Source organism: Sceloporus occidentalis, unplaced genomic scaffold (assembly GCF_023333645.1).
Source record: "Sceloporus occidentalis isolate IW3139 unplaced genomic scaffold, rSceOcc1.0.p SCAF_7, whole genome shotgun sequence".
NCBI classification, from domain to species: domain Eukaryota; kingdom Metazoa; phylum Chordata; class Lepidosauria; order Squamata; family Phrynosomatidae; genus Sceloporus; species Sceloporus occidentalis.
Genome location: NW_028316987.1, coordinates 96,571,272 through 96,587,810, shown reverse-complemented (window position 1 = coordinate 96,587,810; position 16,539 = coordinate 96,571,272). Strand labels below are relative to the sequence as shown.

The 16,539-nt window shown below is 45.2% G+C and overlaps 1 protein-coding gene across 21 annotated transcripts in view; it reads right to left on the bottom strand.

Annotated features, from left to right (window-relative positions):
* MAP4 (microtubule associated protein 4) overlaps positions 1 to 16,539 on the bottom strand; it is a 251,831-nt gene that overhangs the window by 180,040 nt on the left and 55,252 nt on the right. For all 21 annotated transcript variants that reach the window (XM_089533868.1, XM_089533866.1, XM_089533874.1 and 18 more), the window contains one exon: positions 10,742 to 10,790. The gene's annotated coding sequence lies outside the window, so the exon portion shown is untranslated. The remainder of the gene's footprint in view (positions 1 to 10,741; positions 10,791 to 16,539) is intronic.

The following is a 16,539-nucleotide window of genomic DNA, read 5'->3' as shown; positions in this document are numbered from 1 at the left end:
TGTCATGTCAGCAATTCAAAACTACAATTTTAATCCTCTCAATGCAAGGCTGGGGTTAAAAAGGAACACATGACGTTGGTACAAAAGAACCTGGGGAGAAAACCAAGGTTCTTGCTACATAGGGTCAAGTCAGATAGGTAATACAAGTTGAAAGGAGATGGACTTTTGACTTGCTTCAGCAGAAAGCAGGGAAGCATTACATTGCACTGGAGGAGTGTGGATGAGCTGTTCTCATCCACACTCCTTCAACTCTCTTCCAGATGCCTACTAGCCAGCCATGGCAGAAAAAGCCCCAAAACTGTGAATCATAGAAACATAAAATCTTAGAGTTGGAAGAGACCCCAAGCAGGGCCATCCAGTCCAACCCACGTCTGCCCTGCGGGAATACAGACTCTCTGGAAGTATAATCCAATGGCAATCCAAACGCAATCATGGGATTTAACCTTATTGTGTGATAGACTACCACACGCAATTCTGGGCATTGGGAAGTCAGTCCGAACGCAATCATGGGGTTTCATGTTATTGCATGAGAGGTGATCACATGCAATTTGGCGCAATGGCAAGCTATTTTGGGGCAATGGGAAGTCAGTTCGAACGCAATTCCAATTCACATAAATTCGCTGAGCTAGCGAATTCACATGCATGCGTTCAGGCCCCACTTTCTTTTCATTCAAAATTGAGAGAAATTCCTCCCATGTGATAAACTCCTCTGTCATAGATGGCCATCCAGCCTCTGTTTAAAAACCTCCAAAGGAGAAGATTTCACCACCCTCCAAGGAAGTGTATTCCATTCACAAACAGCTCTTACTGTCAGGAAGTTCTTCCTAATGTTGAGGCGGAATTTCTTTTCCTGTAGCTTGAATCCATTGCTCTCGGACCTGATCTCTGGAGCAGCAAAAAACAAGATTGCTCCATCCTCACTATGACATCCCTTCAAGTATAAGGGGTGCGATGATAACCATGTTTAAATCTTTTAAAAGATGTCATAGTGAGGATGGAGCAAGCTTGTCGGCTGCTCCAGAGATGAAGACACGGAACAATGGATGAGACTGCATTCTTTTCCACCTCTGTGTTTCTATAAGTCTTGGTCCAATCTCCCCAACTGGGGCTCGAATGAGGAGGATTCAGGAAGGGTGTTGTTTGGAGAACGTAGTCCCCTAAATCTTAGGTTTCTGCCCCCCCGCCGCTGCCCGCTACAATTTTCTCATGAAATATAAACAGTCAAAGCTCTATAAATCCCCATAGTTTGGTGAAGGTTTCACTGGCTGAAGGAACCAGCAGCTTTAAGTTTGTTTGCGTCCTGCACAGAAATTTGAATCACAACAAAACCTGCATTCAAAGAAACTCAAGTTCGCTGCTCCCTTTTCAATCCCAGTGAGGAGGCCTTCTCCAAGAAACTGAGGAAATGAAGAGTATCAAAGCGAGATTTTCCCTCTTGTTTAAAAAAAGAAAGAAAAGAACACCCTTGTAGTTAATAAAGCACTTTCATTCTGTTCTCTAGCTAGGCTGTTAATTCAGTGACCAAAAAGGAACGGCCAGCAGCTGTTCTTGTCAGCTGCTTTCCTTTAATAGTACCCGCATCGAAAAGGAAAGCTGCTTCCATTGAACTAAAAGCAAAGCCAGGGAATAGCGTATTAGCCAAAAGCCAGGCCCGTAATGGGACTAGAGTTTTTATCATCCTTCAGGGGACCCAGATTAAACTCCTGCCTCCCTCATCCCCCATCCCCTGATGGAGCAGAAAACCAGAATGTATGCTTCACACTTGCAAGCATTTATGTGGAGGACTCTGCATTCTCCTGAGGGTAAACCAGACAAAATTTAGGGGACCTCTAACACCTACCAACTGTCTGTTTGTCTGTCTGTCTATCTCACACACATACAGAGAGGGGAGGGGGGGCAGAGTGCTTTCTTGCAAATGACCATGGTCAACTTGGACAACCTTGCAAAGCAGAGCAAGAAGAGTCCCATCTCTCTCTCTCTCTCACACACACACACACACACACTTTAAAGAGGATTACTTGCAAGGAGAGCAACCTGGAATCTGCTCCTGTGTGTACATAACAAGGGCAACCACAAGGCAAGGTGTCCTCACTTGCTCACCACACCTACTCTTCCTTTTGTGCGTTCTTCAGAATGCCAAGTGCCTAAACTGGGACCAAGAAGTATTTCTTCACAGAAGATGCAGTTTCCAGAATTTGTTGCCATAAGATACAGGGACTTGCAGCTGCTGGTTTAGATCACTTTAAAGGAAGACTGAGTAATTTCACAGGAAAGGAATCTTGTGTGTCACGCCCCAGAGAGAGTTAACAAACTTTGGATGAATTTAAGGACGCAACTAGAAGGCTGCTGCCTCCTTTTCTAACTGTGGGCTTGGCACAGAGCACAAGCCAGTGGATTCAAATTATGAAAAAAGAGATTCCACCTAAATGTTAGGAAGAACTTCTTTACAGTAAGAAAATGGAAAAGACTGATTCTTCCACTTCCAACATATGGTTGGCCAAGGCAGGGTTGCCAGGACAGAATGCGGTGAGGGGCTGTACTTCAGTGGTAGAGCATGTAACTGGTATTCAAAAGAAAGCAGGTATGCATCTCCTCCTGGAGAACCCATGCTGTCCATCAATATGGACAATACTAAGCTAAATGGACTGATACACACAGAGGCAGTTTCCTGCAATCATAGAATTGTAGAGTTGAAAGGGACCCCAAGGGCCACCCAGTCCAACCCCCCCTTCTGCCATGCAGGAAATCACAACCAAAACACCCCCAACAGACAGCCATCCAGCCTCTCCTTAAAGACCTCCAAAGAAGGAGCCTCCTAATGTTGAGCTGGAATCTCTTTTCCTGGAGCTTGCATCCATTGTTCTGGTTCAATGAGAGACCCTTCATGCCGACCCAGTGTGTTTCTGCTTCAAGTTCTCGGACTCAAGTGAGCCGTAACTTCAAAATGCAAGACACAAAAAGGTTGACTAGGCAAGGCCTCAGTTCCTGCCACAACCTGTCTGACTCTCTGGCCCTACTATGGAATCCAAAAGGAATCCAGAAAAGAGCATGAGGAAAGGAGTATGCCAGCCATGACCCTTGCCTTCATCTTCTAGGAAGTGACAGCGCTGGTGAAAGCCTCTTGTGTGCATGGAGGATCTCCATGAGAGCCAAAAGCTGGATCATCCAGGATACTGACTCACATAGAAACCTTCCACACATAGAAGTTCTCCTCACAAGACCTATCGCTCTGTCACAATAAGCACCCATCCTTCCTTGCATGTTGTGTTTGACTTCTTTTTAAATGTCTTAATAGGGCTTTTCCAGTGCTAAAGAACCCAGAGTCCTAGCTGGGAGAAGAGAAGACTGAGAGGTGACATGACAGCCATTGTTAAATATCTAAAGGGATGTCATACAGAAGATGGTGCAAGCTTGTTTTCTGATGCTCCACAAATCAGAGCACAAGCCAGTGGATTCAAATTACCAGAAAAGAGATTCCACCTAAACATTAGGAAGAACGTCTTTACTGTAAGAATTGTTGAACACTAGAAAAGACTGACTCTTCTACTTCCAAAAACAAACAGCTGATGTTCTTCAGAGGTAAAAAGCGTCTCTGATCTAGGATAGAAAAACAAAACAGTAAAGCTGCCTTTCCTTAAAAAAAACCCATTTTATTATATTTTACCATTTTTTTAAAGCTACCTTTTTCTTTCGGTTACTTGCCCTAAGCCTGAGGCCCCATACAGACAGGCCCAAATAAAACTGCTTCGGGTCACTTTGGAGATGGGCTGTTTAAATGATGCATGTGTCCTAAGAGTCCGGAAGCCACACCAAAGCCACGCAGGGTTGCCATCAGTGTTGCCAACAAGCCTCGAAGATAATTCCCGAAAATGTTTGTCCAAAACCCGCTGAATCCCCCCAGATCACACGGAATATTCAGTCACAATTCCCGGAAAATTCCCATAATGTTAAAATGGCAGATAATTGAATAAAAATAATTGTAACTTATTTCAACTCTCAAAATCACCATTGAACCAAACAAAGAATCTTTCAGTCCTTTTAAGATATTTATTTTGACATGAAGGGGCTTCAGGAAGCTTTGTGCCAAATAGAAATGTGTTCGGATGCAACCGCACTGCAGAAATAAATCCAGTTTGACACCCTTTTAATTGCCATGGCTCAGTGCTAGGGAATCCTGGGAATTCTAGTTTTCAGAGACATTTAACCTTCTCTCTCAGCAAACTCTGGTGTGACAACAAATTACAATTCCCAGGATTTCATAGCACTGGGCCATGGCAGTAAAAACGGTATGAAACTGGATTGTCTCTGGAGTCTGGAGTGAAGATGCAGCCTGAGTTGGGTCCAAGACACACTGCAGAAATAATCCAGTTTGAGACTGCTTTAACTGCCCTGGCTCAGTGCTAGGGAACCCTGGGAAGTGTAGTTTTGTGAGACATTGAGCCTTCTTTATCAAAAAGAGCTCTGGTGCCACAACAAACTACAATTCCCAGGATTCCCTAGCACTGAGCCAGAAGAGTTAAAGCGGTCACAAACTGGATTATTTCTGCAGTGTTTTGGACCTTCGTTATTAAAAATGCTCAAGGTCCAATCCATACTGCAGAAATAATCCAGTTTGAGACCACTTTAACTGCCCTGGCTCAGTGCTAGGGAACCCTGGGAATTGTAGTTTTGTGAGAAAGAGCTCTGGTGCCACAATGAACTACAGTTCCCATGCATCTGAGGAAATATGCTTAAGTCTAGGAAAGCTCATGCTGCCAACTTTTTTTTCAGTGAGACTCAAAGGTGCTACAAGATCTCTCTATCATCATCACCATTATTATTATCATTATTAAATCCAAATGCAGCTGAAGAAGTGGACTTAAACTGGCAACACTGATATGCTGTAGACTCATTCTCTGGGGCTGGGATCTGGAAGCGTGGAGGCAATTCCCTTGTCAAACCAGGGAATCCTGGGAATTGTAGTTTGTTGTGACATGTTGAGACACTGCTTTTACCGGCAGCCAGGGCTCCATGCATGAAATTCTGGGCTTAGTATTTGTTGTGCCCAGAATCCCATCATCGCAGGGAGCCTTGCAGTTAGAAGCAGTGCCAAACTGGATTATTTCTGCAGTATGGATGGCAATGGAAAAGAGAACGAAAAAGAGATCCACAAAACAAAATTCTTGGAAGACAGGGCAGCAGGGGTGCCAACTGACCAGGTGCTCTGCCCATGCTCAGAGGCATATTTAATCACTAACACACACACACACACACACTCTCAGGGACATCACATTCACATGATCACACAGCAGCCATTTTGCTTTCCCCTGGAGCCTGAATGCCTGGGGGGGGGGGGGCAATCACTGTCCTCTCTCTGATTGGCTGAAAACTGTTAGTGTGATTCCTCCAAACAGTTGGTTGGTTGGTTGGTTTGCTCTTGCTCCATCCTCGCTCTCTCAGAGGGAGTCATTGAGAGAGAGAGAGAGAGAGAGAGAGAGAGAGAGAGAGAGTTTTCTCCAGCCCTCTCTCTGATTGGCTGAAAACTGTTACACTCCAAAGGGTTGGTTGCTCTGCAGCAGTCTCAGACTGGAGCTGAAATGGGCCAAAGTCGCGGAAAAGGCACTGAAATAGAGCCAGGCACGAAAATCACACGAAAAGCTCTGAAAAGGCCCCGTTTTCGCGTGAAAGTCGCGAAATTGGCAACACTGGTTGCCATATCCTGTCTGGGGGCAGGACTTTCCCAGTTTGGGGTGGGTCCGCATGGTCCCGCCCCGGTTTGCCCTTTGTCCCGGGTCCCTCGCCCCCCCCCTCCCGGCGACGGAGCCCAGGCAGGGAAAGGAGCCTTGCCTCAGCGAGGCCCCTTTCCCCTTCCTGGGCTCCTCTGCCGGGGACGGAGGTGGCCAGGTGGGGGCAGGGAGCCTCACCTCAGCGAGGTCCCGTTCCCCTGCCTGGGCTCCTCCGCCGGAGGCGGCCAGGTGGGGGCAAGGAGCCTTTCCTCTTCTTTCTCCTCCTCCTCTTCTTCTGCCTCCTCTCCTCCTCCTCCTCCTCCTCCCCTTCTTCTTCATCTTCTTCCTCCTCCTCTTCTCCACTTCTTCTCCTCCTCCTCCTCCTCTTCTTCCCCTCTTCCTCCCCTTCTTCTTCCTCTCTACTTCCTCTTCTTCCTCCTCCTCCTTTTCCCCTCTTCCTCCTCCTCCTCTTCTTCTTCTCCTCTACCTCCTCCTCTGCTTCTTCCACCTCTTCTTCTGGTGTTTGGCCAGAAAGGGAAGTATATTTCTGCCATCTGTCTAGGAATAATGCCAAATGTCCTCCATTTTGATCATGCCTAAGAAACATGCATTTATATTAACGTTTTTTTAAAAATCATCATTTTTGTTTGCTTGTCCTCCATTTTTAAAAAAAAAATGTGTCCTACATTTGAAAATTCTGTCCTACATTTGTCCCGGTTTGGAGGTCCTGACTTATGGCAACCCTAAAGCCATGATTCAGTCCTAAGGACTGGAGCACAGCTTTGATGCTGCTTCCGCACCCTTAGGAGGCATGCATCAATTAAACAGCATACCTCCAAAGTGACCCGAAGCAGCTTTATTTTGGCAGTCTGTATGGGGCCTGAGTTAACCATGGAAGCATTTCTTGATTGTTAGGGCAGAATTCTTTTCTGACACAATATCCATCCTCATGAGACACTGGATTCCTCAGCCAAAAGTACAGAAACACTCTCAAGGCTAACACCACAGGGCTGGAGGGAGAGAGCGGGAATGCCATGGTACATTTACCCAGACTAGAGTTTCTTAGGTGAAACTGCGCGTGCATACTGTCTCTGGTGCCTAATGTGCATTTATTTACCCTTTAAAAAATAAACATGTACAGCATTTGAAGTAAGACTCAAAGGTTTTAATAAATACCCACAATTGTACATGCCACCTAAGTAAAAGCAGAATTGGCACCAATTGGGCCTCGAAGGAAGAGGAAGGCATTCCATAACTGGGGTTCCACAGCTGAGAAGGTCCTGCTCACACGTTCTCACACAGTGCATCGCCCTCATTTAAAGAAAGTCCTTTGCCCAAGGACACCTAGAGCTCATACAGCCCAATGCAGACAATAGCCAAATTTCTACTTAGTCTATACCACAAAGGAGATTCCCCCCTTCTTTCCCACATTTTTTTCTAACACCCCCAACTGGATAACACATTCAATAACACAGAGGCAGAATTTCAAAATTTACGGTGCTGGGGCTGGGCTCACAAAAGCTGAGCACTTCCAAGGGATAACAAAGTCTGAGCTCGCCCTCCCCTGCTGTCCAAGGAGAGACAGGAGCCCAAGGCAATGGCATCCTCTAGCCCTGGCCAAAATATCTCACTCCAAGTACCAGAGGCAAACGGTACGGTCCAGGGAAGGCAAAGAGCCAAGCTCCCAAGACAGAAAGCCAACACTCCAACCCTCAGGATCAAGGAGAAGAGCCCCTGGGAGCAAAGGGCAGGTCTCGAGCAAGGACTTTATAGGGTCTAGTAAAGTGCCACTGGCTGTCCAGGTTGCCTGACCTAATGCCAAGTAGGAGGATGAAGGGGGCTTGTGATGTTCTTTAGGCGCGTCTCTGGCCATCCCACAGCAGCCCTGAAATGCCTTTTGGCCAGCGGCCACCTCTTCAGTATTGAGACAGTCCCACTGGAAGCCCCAAATGAAGATCGGCAAATGTCACAGGAACACCTAGGCAAAAAACTAGGACAGGGCGGGAGGCCCACTTGCAGAAAAGATTATCTGACAGGTCTCCCCCCGCCCCCCCAGCCTCTTTTCTACACAAGCCAGTAGTGCTAATGAGACACCTCTTTTCTGCCTGAGTTTCATTTTTAATTCCTTCTTTAGAGAAGGACAGGCAAGGAAGAGGCCAAGAAGAGGCTCTGAACAGTCACATGATCTTGATTCTTAAAAGAGGATTCAAGAAGGATGAGCTAAATCCAAGCCTGTGGGTGGCCAAATGCCCTAAGACAGGGGGATGACCACAAAACCCTCCCTGCTCCCAAAGGGCATCAGCTGCATTAAGGGCAGGAGAGGCATCGGCCATGGCAAACAAAACAAAACAGGCAGAGCAACAAAGAGACAGCTGCCAGGTAGCAAAGCTGAAGTGCCAGGATAGTGGGTCAGGGCTGTGTACAAAGACGTCCACTCCAAAGCAAAAGGGTACACATTGGTCACACATCTGGTTACCTTGGATTCAGGTATGCCTCACTCAACCACATCAATGTGTTCCTGGTTTCTTTAACAGAAAATATGGTACCAGAGGCAGAAGTAACATGGAAAGAACAGGGGATGGTTCCTGCCACATATAAAAGAGGAACACTATATGTTTCTGCATGCTTTGTGTTCAAAACTAGCAATATACACATGTCAAATGAAACACCCTGGTCAGGTAAGTCTTGCAGAAGTCAACAAAAACAAGCTGAAACTTCTAGAGACCATGTGAAGGTTACCTCTAAAATACATCCAGAGATTATATTTTCTTTCACCAACCTCCATATTTCCATTTGGGTGGCCAAACTGACAGATCTCTGCTTTTTTAGCATGCCAGGAGTAAGCATGCTGTTTACTGATATTCCCATCCTCAGCTGTCCTAGCTTTGCTTTCAGCCTTTTGCATAGAGAAATGTTAATACACCACACAGTGGCATCTGGTATCTAACAGCTACTCTCTTCCTCCTCTCTGCCACCTTCCTGACCATGTTTTTGAAAGCGGGAAACTAAAGGAGACTTGGAAAGAATCTAAAATTACAGAATAAAATACGACTGTTAGGTGGAGATGCTGCAGTTCCCATTGGGGTGAAGGATCTCCCAGCACAGATTATTCTTTTACTTTTCTTGTACAGTGACCACTTCCTCAAGAAAGAGCAACGAACTACTGATCAGATTTTTAAAAGTTACTTTTCCGCACTACAACCACAAGCCATCATAGCCAGTGGCTACTTCCCAATTAGTTCAAGTTTGTCCAGTGTCCGTGCTGAGCAACTTCCATTGAAATATCCTTGTGTTTGACTGGTTGAAAGAAGGGGACACAGACTAAGTGAGCACTGAACATTCCCACTGATTCTTTTTTTAAAAAGACTCATTCAGCTGCTAGCAGCAGAGCTCCGCAATACAGGTCAACTCACACTTCATAAAGACTAGATATGTCTTGGAAATCAGAGGCTGGAATATCAGTATGCAAAGGGATCTTGCAGCACCTTTGAGACTAACTGTGTAGAAGAAGTTGTAGCATAAGCTTTTGTAGACTTGATGTTGCATCGGAGGAAGTAGTAAACCAAGTCTTATGCCACAACTTTTTCTACACAGTCTCAAAGGTTCTGCAAGATGCCTTTGCACATAGATATGTCTTGGGTTTTGCACACAAGCCAGCTTTAGGCACAAGATTACCTTGAAAACTGTTGGTTTCACTTTTTAAATTAAGTTTCTAGTTGCTAAGGCTCAAGGTGCTTTCACCAACATGCTGTAGGGATGGCTGAGTAAGACTTCCAACAAGGACAAAGGTACCAATGTCCTGCTTGGTGTCTTGCTTTTCCTTTAAGGAGTAAAGAAAAATAAATTCTACTTAATGAAGAAAACACCACAAAACACAAAATTCCATTTTCACTTGCTGCAGAATTCTACACAACACTTTTTACAAGTAGTGAATTTGACTATACAGCATCTCTTGAAGAAATTCTTAAAGAAAATGAAGTTTTATAGAGTAATAACATACATGACACTTTACAGAGTAACAGAAAAAATGAGAGAAACAATGAGAGATTTAGTGTCCATCTTTTTTGATTGACACATTATGTTTAATTTCTCTGTGATGTGCAAGAAAAGCAAGGCAATCCAGTCCTTCAACCAGGAGATCTATTCTTCTGAGATTCCCATGGACTATGACAGTTTTATGATTGAGTATTCCTGCATGGCAGGGGGTTGAACTAGATGGCCTTTGTGGTCTCTTCTGGCTCTACGATTCTATGATTCCAGCAAGGAATATTTTCTAGAGGCACCACAGGAGATTTGTCGTTCCTGCTGGGGCAACTAGGCTGCTATTCTTTGCTCTGAACACATGCATTCAAATGTCCCTACAGTCTCTCTATCACTGTCACCGATCTGACAAATTTCTGATACTTTGCAAGTCTAGTACTGAAACACTAAATTAAGAAAAAAGCAAGTGAGCTACTTAACACAGGATGTAGATTATAGGGGCTTTAAACTGAACAGATCTGAAATGGCAGACATTCTGAAGGCAATTCAGGGTGCGCAGAAACACACACAAGTAGAAGGGAAAGGAAGTAGCTTATTCCATTGGAAAAGCTTCCCCCAGAAGACTTCTATCTGGGACAAGTCAGCACTTCAAAGGTTGTACACAACAACTGCATCTTTTCCCACTGCTATGATGACCCTAGTTGTCCCACAATGCTCCTGACAAAGTCTCAGGCACAATCTCCAGCGCCCTCCATTTTTCCTGCCCCAGTTGGAATGGTTCCACACCAAGTGGTCCAGGAAACTTACGTAGCATCTAGTGGATAAGGAAAATGTTACTTACAAGCAAGCAAGCAAGCAAGCAAGCAAGCAAACAAGCAAACAAGCAAGGAAGGAAGGAAGGAAGCTTTACAACCGCTGAGTCTTTTTAGGCCATATATAATTATTGAGGGAGAGCAAGGTGGGCTTGTAATTTGTGGGCCGATTCCCAGGGGTGGGAACAGCCTGTACATACTGAAATGTGCAGCAGGGTACCCAGAGTGAAAAGCAGTTCTTACCTTAAGCAGATAATCCCTTAGTATGTCCTGGATCTCTGAAACAGCTTATCTGCAGAATAAAAATAAATAAATAAAAGTATTTGTTGATCAGTAACTTGCTCTTATTTTACAGCATGCACACACAATAATTTGTTCCTCAGAGCAGCCAAGAAACCCACACCCCTTTATCTTGTGTATTACTCCACGGTCTTGCAATTCCGTGCCCATGTGGCCTCCTTCCCCTGCCTCCCCACCCCTGCAACCAGGAGTCAAGAGAGTCATTAGGATCCTAATCCAGATCTAGAGGCTTCTTACGCACTACTCAGTATAAACTTCAATTAAGGTAATAGCCTACATAGCATCCCATTAAGGAAGGCCAAGGCAATGAGAGGCACCACACTTGGAAACTGCAAGGAATTCTTCATCACGTACAATCAGCACAAGGCTGTTTTCTGGCATTAATGCTGGAGTATGCCAGTGTTAATCACTTGCACAGTTATTCTTAATCAAGTAAACAATGATGTAACCAGAGAATGTCCACACTTCAAGATACCTCAGCATAATACAGGGCAACCAGCTGTCTGTGTAGCAGATAAACAGAAAGAACAGGTATAACCACCATTAATATAGCAGCAGACAAAAAGGAAGCTGGGACTTAACACCTCCTCTTGCTGCTGGGTCAACAGTTAGTTTATATCTGTATTTGTGAACTTCCAGTAAAAAGTGTCACACTTTTAGTGGATCCCATCTTGGCTAATCATTCCAACAGTCCTGCCTATCCTATGGAAACGGCTGAAGGTTACAAACAGAGACATCTGAAAGCCACACTGATTTTGATATGAGAAAGCCCTAACAAACAGTAAAGGTGGAGGAAACCACCTCAGACAAGAAGACAACAGGCAAGGCACCGTTTTCTGATCTCTCTTCTCCCACCCAGAAATGTCTTGGAAACCAGGTGTCAGCATTTGTCAAATCCTGCTTTTAAAACGGAAGGGGAACTCAAAGATGAGCAGTACTGTCAAAAAGAACAGAGCCGAGTAGTGAGGATTTTATCACCTCCGCCGGGTATTTTGCCAACTTTGCTGTCTGGAACAACACAAGAACATCCATGAATGATGCCGCCAGAGACAGCCGCACCCAACCCACAGGTGTGAAGTCCCCTGTCAGAATTATGTAACTCATGTGGAACACCAAGTTCCAGCCAGGTAACTATCACCTGACAAGGCAGAGGGGGATTTATAGTCAGCACAGAACATTAACACCAGGAAAGTGGACCAAAGAAGCAGGGAGTGTTGGTCAAGCAGGCAGGAGGATGGGACTTAAGCCACAGAAGGCAAGTGTATACATTACGTAACATATGACTGCAAACACTACTGCTGCGTGGATACCAGCATGTCCTACAACAGTGTGGACACAATCCATATTTTGAGTGATACCCACCTACAAAGACTGGCAAACCCTAGCCAACACGGTCCCTAGACAAGTGTCATAGAAGCACAGAATTGGAAGAGAGCCAGCCAGTCCAACCCCTGGCATGCAGAAATACACAAGTATGGGTGCCTGCTGGCCACAGTGTTGTGAGACACATCAATACATGGACAAACAGTTGTGTTTACTGCTGAACAGCTACAGTCGTCCTAAATTAAGGCTCAAGGATCTTATATTCCATGGCAAACAGGGGTCAGAAAAATACAGATGAAGTCCAATGAACTAAGGACTCTGGGAATTGCCCAGTGCGCACTGGAGCTGAGTTTTGCGTTCTCATTAACTCAGGATTTCAGCAGACCAAAAGGTCAGCTGGGGATATCCCTGGTGACATGACAATACGAGGCAAACAAATGTCTGGGACCAAAGAGGAGAGGGTCATCCCACTGCTCTTAAGAGATACTGGCTAGAAAGACGGAAATCGATGAATATTGGCATTTTCGGATAACGTAGTAACTACAGATGGGAAGTGTTATCTTAGGATCTCCTTTCCTTGGATCAAAATCAGCCATCAACATAATTTGCAGTGAACTAGGTGTTACTTTACTGGACAGGACTCCAGACAGTCCCCTAAAATCTTGTGAGATGAGAATTTCGTAGCAACACCACTTCCACCACCTCAGCTACTCCCTGGGACCAAGGGCCAAAAAAGGCAGCTGATTTTAAGCTATTACTCCAGGGCTGGACTCACTCAGTTAATGTTACAATTCACAAGAAGCTAACTGCTACCTTATGCGCTACACACAGATGTTGGTATTACAGACCTCAATGTGCAGCAGACACAGTCAGAACCTAAGCTACATACATGCCAGGGATGAACAACTGAGAGCCTCTGAACCAAACCCTGCATTATGTGGCACATTCTCACCCCACCATCCTGACCACCTTAGATAAGCAAAATTCCACAACTCACTGAAGCAGGATGGGTTGAGAGCCTGAAGCTGCCACTCCAGAAGAACTGTGCAAATGTATGCAACTTAAAACACACTACTGTAATGGCATATTTAGAAATGTCAAGTAATTTCAGACTAGACTGAGGAAGCTTGTCATTTTGCTTTCTAGGAAATTCAACTTTTTAGCAGGGCATTATCAAACTGTATCTGAATTGCACTAGTTTGGTACTACAGACATCCATGCAAAACACTTCTCTCCATCCAGAAAACAAGCACACTGAGAGAAGGCTTATGCAGAACTCTTCTCCTTGACATGTTCATCTTTTGAAGGAACAATTTTGCGATGGAGATACATTGGACAGCAAAAGACCCCCCCCCTTCTGCCTTCATCTATGCAGCCCAGTGGTGGTTTAGCCTTTTGAAAAATCTAGGCCGGGTCTGCAGACCACAGCATGGGTGGCACTCTCTGGCTCTGAAACAGATGACCCTTTTCTTCTTGCCCTCACTGACTCCTTTCCACACTGATGGGCACACACACCATTCGGAGCATCTGTGGGCACACTCTCAGCCCACACGGGACCCCATGCTGCGTCTCTCCCCATTTCCCACACCTCTGTGTTGGCTTTCAGACACGCATTTTGTCTGGCCCTACCGATTTTCTTATCGATAAACCCCAGGGAGCCTAGGAATGCAGTTTGGAGACCAATGACTTAGAAAACAGAGCAGAAATGTCCAGGGCTTTGGGAAGGCATCGTTCAGCTATGGCCTCATGCTCTCCCAGCCCCTCATTGCACTCACAACTATAATCAATACATGCCAGCAGAAAATGCTAGATTTGTGCAGACTCACTTACTATGCCCCTTTTAACTCAGCCTAAAACCACACTGCCCGGGGGCAAGATGCAGGGTTCTGTTGACAGAAGGTGATCCCAATTTTACAGGGTAATTTTAGCATTCCCTGCCTCCTAACCTCCCTTTCCCCTCATCCTCTCTTCCTCCCCCACCCAGTAAAGCTTTCACGACTGGAAATTTCCTATCAAGCTTGTTCTACTTTCAAGAGGGAAAAGGTTGCACTATTATTATCAGCACTGGGCTTATTAAATTTGACAGCCAACTGGAAGCAAACTTTTTTCAAAAAGCGGGGAGCAAATGACAGAACAGGGAGAACACGCTGCAAATGCGAGCAGGAGCCATTTCCAATGTTGACTTCAGAGCCCAATTCTGCTTCCGTCAGCAAAGCTAAAAGGACACAGACACAGACCGCATACCCCAACTGGATCTGGAACTGCTCCATCTCAGCCAAATAATGCACAGTATTAGAGGGCAGGCTACAGGAAAGACACAAGGGGATGCAGGAAAACCACTGTGCCTGCCACCTTGCAGAATGTCAGAAATTAAGTGGAGTGGGGCCTAGTTAGCTCCTGGATGGAGGACTGGCCAGGAGGAAATATGAGGGATCTCCATAGAGATGGATCTGGCTTGAAACCTTAGAAAACCATGGCTGCCAGTCAGGGTTTAAAATCCAGATACTGGACTAAGATGGACCTGTGATCTAATTCTAAGGCACCTTCCCATAGTCTTAATATCCACCTTCATGGAAAGAAATCTCTGCTTCTTTCTACTAAACCCCAGCCAGGTCACAGAGGTTACAATCTTCAAACCAGGGTGGGCAAAGGCTGGCCATAGACTCATGTGGCCCGGGGGTGTGGAGTGCCATATGTGGCCCCAAGGCAGTTTTTGTGGATCCTCCCCCCCCCCCCCACGCACTCTCCAGGAGTCAATTTTAAAAAACCACATTTGCCCTAAAATGCCCCTTAGCGTCTTGCGGGGCATTTTACCGTATGGCCATTTTAATCAAAGGAGATTCCTTTTTTAAAAACAGAAAGTGACTGTCCAAGTCATCAACTACTGGGGGAAAAGGCCTCTCCTGGACCTAAAGTTTCCAAAGGTGGGAACAAAACATGATGGAAATCCCCCAGGCCACCAGAGTGCATTTCGGGACAAACATTTATTATTATTGTTTAATAGAGAGTGTGGCCCTCCAAGATATGAAGGGACAAACTAAGCTTGGTATTTACATGCTTTCCATTGTTGACTGTTAATATGGAATGGTGGTCAACACTGATTTGGCCAAGGACACATCCAACATCAGGAAGATTTGGATCCGGCTCACCAACTTCCCAGCCAGAATGCAACTGGACTTCCATTTTGGCAGTCAGAGTTTGTCTCTGGCTACTACGCTAACATCTGCATTCAACAGCCATTTGGGGAGTGGGTTGGTAAATGAGGTTGAAAGCAAAGATACACTACAGTCCCCCACACTGTGCCTTTACTCTCTGGGAGTTTGCTAGGTAGCCTTCTTATCTTTAGAAGAGACTTTGCTGTCTTGTTTTAGATCCAAGGAACACGTCTACTTCCCTAGTAGTAATCCTACCTTGTCAAAAGATGGAAGCCAATACAGTTCACCTCTTGGTTAAAAACTATCCTCTCCCTGGGCTCTCTGCCAGAATCCTGACTTGCCACAGTCTTAAATCAAGCATTGAAGCTGGAGACAGGGCAGGCTCACTTTCTACAGAGACATGGCAGCCAAGTTTTAGACACATCCCTGATTCTGCTCAAGTTACTGCCCCAAAGGGCAAGATAAATCTTTTTTAAAAAATCACCAGGGTTTTGTTTTAAAAGATACAATTATAGCAATGGTCCTTTGGTTTAAAAAAACAAACCCAAACCTCTGAGTTTAGTACAAAAACTTTAAAGCTTACACACAATATATTAAAAGTAGATCACTAGGAAGAAAGATCCATCAGTGATACCTTTATTGGCCAACCGAAATGCACATGAAAGAAAGATGTATAGGTCCTGATACTCATTTAAAGATATAGAGAGGAAAAATAAGGTCACCTTGAAAAATACAAAAAGCTGGCCCACTGAATAACAATGCTGAGCAAGACAGAAAGAAAGAAAGAGTAGAATCATAGAATCATAGAGTTAGAAGAGACCCCAAGGGTCCTGCAGGCCCCTTCCCCACCGCCATTCCCTTCTCCTTTTGTGTCGTGTCTTTTTAACCGTCTAATTACAAATAGCCACTCTGACAGCCTTTAGGGCTGAAGGATGGGGTAGAAGAACTCGAATAAAAATAATTTTAAAAACAAAACCATTCTGCCATGCAGGAACACAGAATCAAAGCCCTCCAGCCTCAGTTTGAAAACAGCCTCCAAAGAAGGAGACTCCACCGCCCCCACAAGTAACCTGGAAGTGACATCCTGATCACCTCCTGTTTTGTCAGACGTCTCTCTTGGGCTTAAAATGAACTCAGGGACCTTAGAAATATGGCAAAAATCCCTCTTGCACAAGCTCCGGTGGGCATTTTGGAGGGGAAAGGGTCTTGTTTTGTTTTTATACAGAGGAGAGTGCATCTCTCCCAGGTCTCTTGGGGACTAAT